This window comes from Octopus bimaculoides, chromosome 18, assembly GCF_046866305.1.
Source record: "Octopus bimaculoides isolate indiv1 chromosome 18, ASM4686630v1, whole genome shotgun sequence".
NCBI classification, from domain to species: Eukaryota; Metazoa; Mollusca; class Cephalopoda; order Octopoda; family Octopodidae; genus Octopus; species Octopus bimaculoides.
Genome location: NC_142945.1, coordinates 21,255,452 through 21,265,157, shown reverse-complemented (window position 1 = coordinate 21,265,157; position 9,706 = coordinate 21,255,452). Strand labels below are relative to the sequence as shown.

Sequence of the window (9,706 nt, the reverse complement as noted above, 5' to 3'; positions counted from 1 at the left end):
TGAAAAGAAAGATGGTCACGTGACGAAAAGAAAGATGGACGACGGTCACGTGTGAGCAACGAGAGAGAGAAAAAGAGAAAGGGGGAGGGAGACAGATAGACAGATAGAAGACGGTAAAGCGGAGAAAAAGGAATTAGAGAAGGATGGGGGAAACAGTATAGAGTAGAGTCGAATCAAAATGGTTAAGTTAAACTCACTTTGAAATGGATGCATGGCGTTCAATTAAATAATAATATAAGTAATATATATATATATATGGGTACAGGACATCACCACTTATGTAAGCAACATGAAGTACGAAAATAAACGAGTTAAATATGCAAACGAGAGAAAAAATGGAAAACAGGATAAGTAACACGGTACAGGTAAATTGGGACCATTTAAATATTTTTATTATAATTGGTATAACTCGGAAAAATCAAACACTGCAAATTTTATGTTTGTGCCAATTTATTGCGGAGTGTTTAGCATTTATTTCAGTTTAATGTGACCGTCATTTGCTTTCTTTACCGGTTCAATCCGTTTACAAAATGAGGTGCAGACCTTAATTATTTCTTCCTATTTAATTTTGCCGAATGATCGTTTGATCGAGGCCTTCAGTGAAGACACACAGCCGTGATAAGCTGCGTTGGATATTGCTTCACCTGTGCCACATAGCAAAGAATCACACGGGTTCAAATCTGGTGAGCTAGAGGGCTAGATACCTTTAGGGACAAAAATGGGCAATTCCTTCTTCAAGTTCTTGCACTCGTTTTGAAAAATGGGCAGGCACAGAATCCTGTACAAACATGACTCGACTTGCATCATAATACCTCTTGAATCAAGGCAACAAAACTTCTTTTAAGATTTTGAGATACTTTGCTGTGTTGATTTTAAGACCCACTTCAATAAAATGGGGAAGCATCAATCTCCCATCACTTGCAACAGCTCCAAAGACCATAATGGAAGCCGGATTCTTGCTATGCATAGCTGAAGGAACTTGTGAATGGTTGTACGCTATCCCTCGTGTGTCTTAATGGTTTGCAACTTCATCTACCTTGAAATTTTTTTTCATGCACGAAACTGTGGACGTCTCCGCCACTATGTTTCAGGTGACAAAGACGTTTAGGACTTCTTTCAGTTCGAATAGCTTTGGAGCAGGTAGTTAGAATGTTACGGTGTCTCTTTACGTACAATTTCATATATGGAGGTCTTTCTCACAGTCCTAGAACCGGTCATTTTACTGATTCCTCGATCTTGAGCCAACTTCGCCATCGATTTTCATGGGTTCAACTCATTCGATCTTTTAATTCCTGTTAAAAAGCGAGTTATGCGTTTTCGGTGAGCCTTTCTATGAACATCCTTCCTTTTCTTCAAATTGGCTACAACTTTAAAAACAGTAGATTTGGCATACTTTATGGCTCTAACTATCTACCAAGCACTTTTGCCAACGCTGAATAATTCGGCAAGCACACTTCTATAGTTTAGTTTTTTATTTACGTTTAGAATTTGTTCAGGGAGAAATAAAAGATAGAACAAGTCATTATTTAAGCTGGTAATATTTAAAATTTAGACTCCAACAAAATCTATATAAGTAATAGCAGTTATTAGGTATAAAGACTTATTCCATCAATACACTAGAGGAAAGTTTTATCGGGCACTGCAAATATCAGCCATGACCGGTCAAACGAATTTCCGTATCTGTATAGGAAATTCTGAATTGATAACACTATACCATTTTACATCATCTCAGTTTAGATATTTATCCTAATACGTGACTTAAAATCTTTCCAGAAAATTAAGCATCGTTTGTTCCTTCTCAACGTGTGCATCATCCATTACATCCATGAATATACACATAATTATATATTTATCTTGTCATTTACCGCTCTAATCATATGAATAATTATTTTTACAATAGCAAGAGCGTCGATATTTTGATGGGGAGAGGCAGTGAGATTTAAAATACTATAGTACATGATAGGGCTAGTATGCTATTGATTTTGAAGAGGTAGAAGGCAAATTTGTATCCGATGTCATTTTAATTTAGACAGTAAACGAGTCTAAATAAGTATTTCAAGATACTTTTATATACGCTGTACTATTTCTGCTACCAAGTGATTGTAAAGTTGTAACACTATGATATTAAGGATTTCTAACAGTAGTACTATAAACATTGATATTTCAACCAGTATTTTGCTGGTATTTACGAAGAAGTACTGAAAAGTTCCCGGCTTTAAGGGTATGGCGAAAGGCCTGGTTGGATGCCCAAACTTCCAAGTTCTTTTACGGGGCTTAGAAAAATTGAAGGACCGCTGCAATAAATGTGTGAATCTGAGAAGGTAATACGTTGAATACAATCATAAATAATTGATCCTCCCGTATTTTCTGATATCCAATGCCAAGAACTTTTCAGCACCCCATCGCATTTTTTCGAACCCTGAAAAAAAAATTTAAATACATTATAAACAGCGGTTGGAATTGAACGGAGAAACTGAAGACTATAGCTAAATAGCGCAAGTTATTTTTGCCCATCAACCTACCGATTTCCCCATCCACCATTCTTAGTTACGCTCAATGTAATACCATAGAAATAACAGTAACGATAAATTACAACAACAAAGATATGAAAATTGAGTTATGAAAAAAAAAACATAATTAATTTAATTCAAGTGACAGTATTCATAACTATGGCTTCTTTGATCGAAAGTTATGAAGTTATTTCTGCTGTTATTGCTATTTTCATTGCTGCTGTTTTCAAAATGGCAGCAAAAGTGGAGGGAAGACGCATTAGAGTTATAAATGGTAATGTGATAGTTGTTGTAGTAGTTGTAGTAGCGACTGAGGATAATGATGATGGTGACATTATATCGTAAGTCTTCTTAATCTTCGATACATCCCGCTTGTTTCATTAAAACGTTTTTCATCTTTCATTTACTGATCTAAACTTCCATCTATTTTGTCAGTAGATGTGTTATTGTCACTGTTTCTGTTGGGATTTGTGTATTCGTATTTGAGTGTTTTGTTTACTTTTTTCGGGAGGGGTTCGTCAGTTGTTTGTTGTTGCTGTTAATGATGATGATGATTTCTTGCTTCACTTTGATTTCTTTTTAATTTGTATTTCTTTTGTTTCATTATATTTTTGTATGTTTGTTCTGTGTTTGTGTTTACTTTTTAGTATTTGATAAGTGGTGGTTTTTACTGTAAAACTAAATGATTATAGAGAAGTAAAAATATATCGCAAATATAACACTTTAGATAATTTACTTCGTCATATTTCTGTGTGTGTGAATGTGTGTGTATATAAAGATTTACGTATATACACACAAAAACACGAACACATATACACATCTTATAGAAAGAGAAAGAAGGAATTAAAATGAGAGAGAGAAATAGTTAAAGTAATAATGGAGTTCATTCTTGTAGCATTGCGATATCATACTTAAAAAAAAATTCTTACTATTTAGTTAATCGCGTATAAAACCACATACAATCTGCTACTGAGGAGCATCCTCGCTATTAGTTTTGCCTGTGTGTGCATATCATATATATTTGTGTGTGTGTATATGTATTTATATTTATGTATGTATATGTGTATATGTATATATATATATATATATATATATATATATATATATATATATATATATATATATATGAATAATATATATATATATATATGTATATATGTATATGCATATATGTATATATATGTATATATATATATATATATATATATATATATATATATATATATATATATGAATATATATATATATGTACATATATGTATGTATATATATATTTGTATATATATATACATGTATACATGTATATATATTTATACATGTACATATATATACATATTAATACACATACGCATATATGTACCTGTATACATATAGACATATATATATGTATGTATGTATGTATGTATGTATGTATGTATGTATGTATGTATGTATGTATGTATGTATGTATACAGATATACAAAGAAACAGTAATGCTTACAAAGTACGCAATACAAAAAGCAGAGTAATAAAAAAGGTAATGTATGAAGCTGAACAATTTAGGAATATTATTTTATTATTTTAATGCAATTATTTTTGTACATTTTTTTTTTTTTTTGCGGATTCATCAGAAACAAGATTGGTTGAATAATGCATCTATGTAAAAGAATAGAGATAGGAGAATAGTAGTAGAAAAAAGAAAGAGAATAAGAGTGAAGGTAATCTTACACCATATAATTATATAGTAAATGGCTGTGATTTTAAAAATAGCAGAAGATAGGGGTGCCAAAAATTTTATGAAAGCGGGTTTAAGAACAACTCTTCCCCATGTCTATCGTAAATATCTAGCTGATTTTTAGATAGTCAAAATTGAAGAACGGAATTCTATACTGCAGAAAATAAATATTTGGCTTTCACTTGATGTGTGTACTGTGTATAACTGAGTAATGGTTAACTGCACTTTTTTTACTGGTTTCATTCGATGAGCTACGGCTATACTGAGGTACTTCTTTGTTACAGAAAAGCATAGTCGTCACTCGTGAAAAAATACGACTCAGTAACATGAGTCATGCGTTGGCTAATTGTTTGAGATATCTATGTTGTCACTAACATGCATACGCACGCACTCGGCTTTAGCAACCTCGACCCAGGTGAATACCGGATGAGTGACAGTTGAAAGTAAAAAGGGTTGCATCAGCACTCGGCTACTATTCATTTTCAGCAGAATATAGTGGAATACAGTGAAATGACATGCTTTGATCAAGGCCACAACGCCTCGACCAGTTTAGGAATCGAAAACATGACTTTACGGTCGTGAATCCAAACCTGTAACTACTAGATCACGTGCTCCCAAAATAAACAATTTTTTCAAAAACTATTTTGTAAACAATTATTAATAAGCATTTAAAAAAAATATAAAAAGCTGTTTTCCGTTGTATCATTAAAATTAATGAAGTAGGGTTACTCTCATGGATTATTCTTCTGTTTATCGTATAATAGACGGTTTGGGAAGATTAAAATCTTTCATTATTGTTGGTAAACACGGCTGGAAAAGATATAACACAACACTTCTTAATGACTTAATGACAAGGCATAATGATAGCATTTGAATGTTGAAATGTTTCTGTAATAACGATTATTCGAGATATTTATTATTTACGAAAATATCGATCTCAGTGAATATTATAATTCTTTTTTTCCGTAATTATAAGAGAAAAATCATATTAGAATAATTATAAGGAATCCAAGCCGTTGAATTATTCAAGAAATTCAGTACAAAAGAAGCTACCAAACCTAGTACAAAGATGACAAATTATATTTCAGCCACACAGGAAAATCATTCTCATCTTTGCTGACGAATGATTTAAAATTTAAGCGCTTATAGGTTCTGTGTATGTGGCTTGAAACCTGTTCCAAAGGTTTATGAAGGAGAGTAACTTTTGAAACAAAATTTCAAACGATTGCGAAATGTACAGCACGTACGGCTAATAGAATGCCTCTCTGGTGTGGCTATGCAAATCAATTTCCACTTGACATCAAAATGTATATTCTTGTTTAAGAAACAATTTCTTTGCTGTTATTGTAGTACTTTTTAGTTTGTAATATATGTGTGTATATATACGTATATCTAAAAGAACAGATATCATATTGAATTACTTCTCTTTAAGTCATTCAATATGCTCTGGTCGAGGAGGTGCCCAAAAGAAACCGGAATTTTACAATGTTATTTTATTTACTTAGTTTTACATGTTTACAAGTTTATCGCCTTCAAAGTATTCTCCATTTGAAGTAATGCGTATGTTCAGACGAGTTTTCCCTGTTCGAGGAACTCTTGAACTCTTGCGAAGTGAGCATCAGCTTTCATCAACAATGATGACCTTCGAAAAAAGGTCCGAATCAACTTCCAACTCTTTTTTCAGTTCACAATACGCATTCAGTCGTGACTGCTTTTGATCTTCCGTGAGCAAGCGAGGCACCAATTTTGTTCTAACTCTTTTCGTTCACAATTCGTCGGTCAAAATTCGTTGGCAGGAGCGCCAGGACACCCCAGTCATATCAACAAGTTCGTCAATTATTCGGTGACGGTCCTCCCAGATCTGTTCATAAATTTTCAAGATGCTTTCATTCGTTCGGTATGTTGGTTTTCAAGCGACAAGTGATCATTCATGACGCGTGAATACCACTCGTAAACTTGTGTTTTGCTCATGGCAAGGTTTTTGTAAGTTGTTTGGAGCATCACAATTGTTTCAGCCATCGTTTTCTCCAGCAGAAAACAGAAGTTCACGAAAGCACGCTGTTCCTTCTTTTCAGCCACGCAAAAATCGACGAACAGGTTAGAAGCACTGCAAAACAAAGACGCACCACGTGGCGGGAATGGTCTGTGTTGCAGTCAGTGCTCTGAAAAGACCGAATCAGGAGCACATTCCTCAAGTGGTTGCGTTTTGTGATGATCACATCTAGCTGGTGTCAGCGAGTGTGATGCCAGAAAACCCTGTGTTGAGTTTTGGCCTGAAAATAGGTGTTAGTGATACATCGTCCATGGAGCAGACAGAGCTCAAGCAGCAGTTACCCATTTTCATTCGTGTTATTAACACCGTACCGACCCAAACACTCTGGCCAGGAGTCGTGATCAGCTCCCACTCTTGCACCAGCTATTTTCCATTTGGGATCACCTGTATTTTCGTAGAGAGCTTATCGTAGAATTTTACCCTTGGAGTCTTGTGTGAAATACAAGATTAGGGAATAAGCACTGATAAGGTTGACAGACCCATCAGAAGTGTGCGAACGGAGTGAGAGTATCCGCTTGGAACCGTCGCTGATGCGTTCTACCAATTTCAGCAAAGTTACTCACGGTAAGCCGACAGCATGCCCTCAGGCTTCATCTATGCCTTACCCTTGCCAGATAAAGGTATACTCTCTTTCACGAATGGCTGAAAGCAAAATCCAGGGTGCGCCAGATACTCATCAGAGAAATGCTGTTCGCGGACGGCGCAGCACTCACAACGCATTCTGGAGAGCAAATGCAGCAATCTCGTGGACAAACTCTCAGAGGCCTATCAAGAATTCAACCTGACTATCAGTCGAAAGAAGACCGAAGTATTGTGCCACCGCCACCATCACCATCAACAACTACAAGCTGGAGACAGTCCATTAATTCACCTACCTCGGCTCTACAATCGCTGATGACCTTTCTCTGGACCTTGAGATCAACAGGAGAATTGAACAAGCATCCTTCACATTTACCAGGCTCACAAAGAGAGTCTGGGAGAACAGAAAACTGATTACTGTCTATAAGGCATGCGTCTTTAGTACGCTACTTTACGACAGTGAGACGTGCTCTAGACAGGAGCAGGGTCTCAACGTCTTCCACCTTAGTAATTTGAGATGCATCTTGGATATCAAGTGGACCGACCGCATCACCAACACCGAAATCTTCAACCGCACCAAGATACCTAGTATATTCTCCCTGCTCCAGCAGCATCGTCTGCGATAGCTCGGTCGTGTATATCGCATGTCGGACGGGAGGAGCTGAGAAGACCTCATGTATGAGGAATTGGTCACCGACACAAGAGCGCGAAGATGAGCTCATCTTCGTTTCAAGGAAGTCTGCAAGAAATATATGAAATCGCTTGATCTGGAGGTCTTGAGATGGGAGATCACAAATGCACCCCTACGCTGGAGACAAGTTCTGCGAAGCAGGATGAAGCGAAAAACAGAAACTCGCCATCAAAGAAATGCACACTCGATGGAAAGAAAAGCCAGTATCACCGGCAGAGAACTCTTTCAAACGCAGTCGCTGTATGCGTAACTGCCACTACCGTGTGGGCTTCTACAGTCACAGTAGATGCTGTACCACCATCAGCAGCTGACACAATTTCTTAGGACGCAGATTCATGGACTCTCGAGACCGATGGATGTCTACTATAAATGTATATAATTTTCCGTCTTCCCTCTTGACAAATTGTTATGCTCATTACATCAAAACAATTTGCATGTATAATTATAAACACACACACAAACGCACACGTGCACACACGCTCACACACACGCACTCACACACGCACGCACACAAACACACACATATATGTATATATATTCGTATTTTCTTATTAGTCCTCTACATTTAATTTGAAGCAATAAAGTTGTTAGTTATCTCTTTTCATTTCTAGACCCTCACAGTTTTACCGTCTGGGTGAGGCGATTATTAGTGATATTTTGCAGTTCTGTATTAGTGGCCATAAATAATAAGAATTACATTGTGTTACCAATGCTATCGTTAATGTAAGATTTTAAAATTCCACTGTTTTCTGCAACTTGCTTTCAGCAACTTGGAAAACTTTTGTCTACAACAAAATCTGTTTTTATTTTATATATATATATATTTTCCTATTAATAAAGCGCCCATAACTAATATACTAATTAGGAAAAGATTATATAAAATAGCTGTATTATAAACTAATATATTCCTACCGAATGTTGTTCTATATTTAAGAGATTCACATTATTTATATTATTTACATTTGACAGATATTCACTCAATAATTTCCCACAGGCATATGGCGTAGTGGTTAAGAGCGCGGGCTACTAACCCCAAGTTTCAGAGTTCGATTCCAGGTAGTGACCTGAATAATAATAATATTAGTTTTTATTATTATTATAACAATGAAAAATACCTTAGGAATGAAAACCCAGGTTCGAAATTTCCCCAAGATACCTGATGAAGGCTAGAGGGTATATAAGCCGAAACGTTGTCCTACCGAATGCTGTTTCCTTTTGTACAATGTGCTATATCCATGGTTCCTTATTGTAATTGCACTTTAATGTTCAAAGTCGCAATTTATGTTTCCACTGGAATTTGTTTATTGTTATTTATATGTGACATTAGAAGTTTATATATATATATATATATATTATATATATATATCCATCCATCCATCCATAGATCCATACATAAATACATACACGCACTTACACACACAAACACACACATATATATATGTGCATAGTATTTAAGATTGGATGAAATCGATATTTTATTCTAATTTATGAGGATTTTTTAAGTAATATTCATCTCTTCTACAACTAGGTATATATGGATTTTACATCTATGGTTTCTTTGTAGCGAGTGTCTACTTATACGTAAAAGGACAATAGTAAAATCCCATTTAAGAAAAAACTTCAGGTTCTCATCTGAAGAAGTTTTTACAAAACAATTATTCAAATGAGTAAATGAAATGCAGCAACAAATTAGTAGAACAATACAATGACAAATTCTAATACATTTGATATCACTGAGGTCAGCTAAATTGAATATATTTTAATTAACTCTGATATAATTGCAAAGACCATATGACTCATAAAATCTAATTTTGTACCGCGGCAAGAAACGTTAGTGGTGATGATGCATTCAAGAGCTACATCAGAGAATACACTGTTTACAAACTAAACATTCTGATTTAAAACCCTATCTGGGAGACAACAGTCTGTAAAATGGGATGCTTTGCGAAAAATTTTGTCAACTATTTGCTGAGAAAGACAATAACCAGTTTCCTTAGATTTTACTGATTCGTTGCCCAGATAAATTTTTTATTCTTATCACCTCTATTAGGTATCCAGGTGTCTCTCTAATAGCCAATACTTCTTTCAGTTATATAAATTGATCAAATGGCCGACGAAGATGGAGCAGAGGAAGGAGGAGTGGAATAGTAGATGGGACA

At 35.2% G+C, this 9,706-nt stretch overlaps 1 long non-coding RNA gene across 1 annotated transcript in view; it reads right to left on the bottom strand.

The window, feature by feature from the left end:
- Positions 1-370: 370 nt before the first annotated feature.
- The window catches only part of LOC128249770 (uncharacterized), a 36,427-nt gene continuing 27,091 nt past the window's right edge, over positions 371-9,706 (bottom strand). The window contains exon 2 of the long non-coding RNA XR_008265873.2: positions 371-2,419. This is a non-coding gene — a long non-coding RNA (uncharacterized LOC128249770). The remainder of the gene's footprint in view (positions 2,420-9,706) is intronic.